Source organism: Aplysia californica, unplaced genomic scaffold (genome assembly GCF_000002075.1).
Source record: "Aplysia californica isolate F4 #8 unplaced genomic scaffold, AplCal3.0 scaffold00334, whole genome shotgun sequence".
Classification (NCBI taxonomy): Eukaryota; Metazoa; Mollusca; class Gastropoda; order Aplysiida; family Aplysiidae; genus Aplysia; species Aplysia californica.
The window spans coordinates 262,826-264,068 of record NW_004797604.1 but is presented as its reverse complement, the minus strand read 5'-3'; the positions used below and the strand labels follow the sequence as shown (position 1 = coordinate 264,068).

General features: G+C 42.7%; 1 protein-coding gene across 1 annotated transcript in view; it reads right to left on the bottom strand.

Annotated features, from left to right (window-relative positions):
* Positions 1-1,243, bottom strand: part of LOC101851206 (sodium- and chloride-dependent glycine transporter 1) — a gene marked incomplete in the record, with an annotated part of 36,108 nt that overhangs the window by 17,429 nt on the left and 17,436 nt on the right.

The following is a 1,243-nucleotide window of genomic DNA, read 5'->3' as shown; positions in this document are numbered from 1 at the left end:
TCTCTCTCTCTCTCTCTCTCTCTCTCTTTGTCTCCGCCTTCCTCTCTTTCATTTCTTTCACTCGATATCTCCCCTCATCTACCTCTTTTCCTTACTCGTTCAATATTTCATTAATCTCTAAAAAGAAATTTACCTTTGGAATTCCAGTCATTGTTGCAGGAAGCGAACGGCACATCCCCTGAGAAGGAGGCGAACAGGTAGCGTAGCGACCAGCCCAGGATCATGTTGTAGTAGATACCAGTCAGGGCGGACACAATCACCATACCCACTCCGATACCTGTCAGGAGAGCAGGTGGTTTTGTGTGTTTTTTGTTTTGTTTTTGATTTTGTCATAGTTGAAATGAATGTTCAACTAGACACTTTAAAGGTGTAACTATTCTGAAGTCTTTTTCTGTATCTTTCTTTTTAGCTCTCTTTCTTCCTATCATTATCTCTCAATATTTTTCTCTTTCTCGCTATCTCTGTCAGTCTGTCCGTCTGTCTGTCTGTCTGGCTCTCTGTCTCTCTCTGTCTCTGTCTGTCTGTGTGTCTGTGTGTGTGTCTGTGTGTCTGTCTGTGTGTCTGTCTGTCTGTCTGTCTGTCTGTCTGTCTGTCTGTCTGTCTGTCTGTCTGTCTGCCTGTCTGTCTGTTTGTCTGTCTGTCTGTCTCTCACTTTCACTGTCTCAATAGTAGTGTCCTCAACTAATATCATAATTCTCTGCTGTGCTACACCAATTTATGTGGAATGTATGAGGCAAAGGCCTTCAAAATCAATAAATAATCATCTAAATCAGTCTTTCTCTATCTCCATCTCTCACGCACACATGCATACACAAACATCCCTCCACACAAACATACACACACTCACACACACACACTATCTCTCTCTCTCTCTCTCTCTCTCTCTCTCTCTCTCCCTCTCTCTCTCACTCTCTCTCTCTTTCTCTCTCACACACACACAAACACACTCTTACTCACTCTCTTTCCCTCATTCTTTTCTGTCTCCAAACCCCTTACCTGTCTTTCTCATGTAAAGCCCCAGAAGTGCAATCAACTTTTTTCGCTTAAAATGATAGTTTTCTTTTTCCTACCTTGCTCTCTACACTTTTCCTCATTCATCTCTTTCTCAAAGAAAGAAAAAAAAAGAAGTAGTAGTTCTAACCAGCATTTCTGTCTGCTGCCCCCCCCCTTTTCTATCGGTCACTGTCACTGTCTGTCTGTCTGTCTGTCTGTCTGTCTGTCTGTCTGTCTGTCTGTCTGTCTG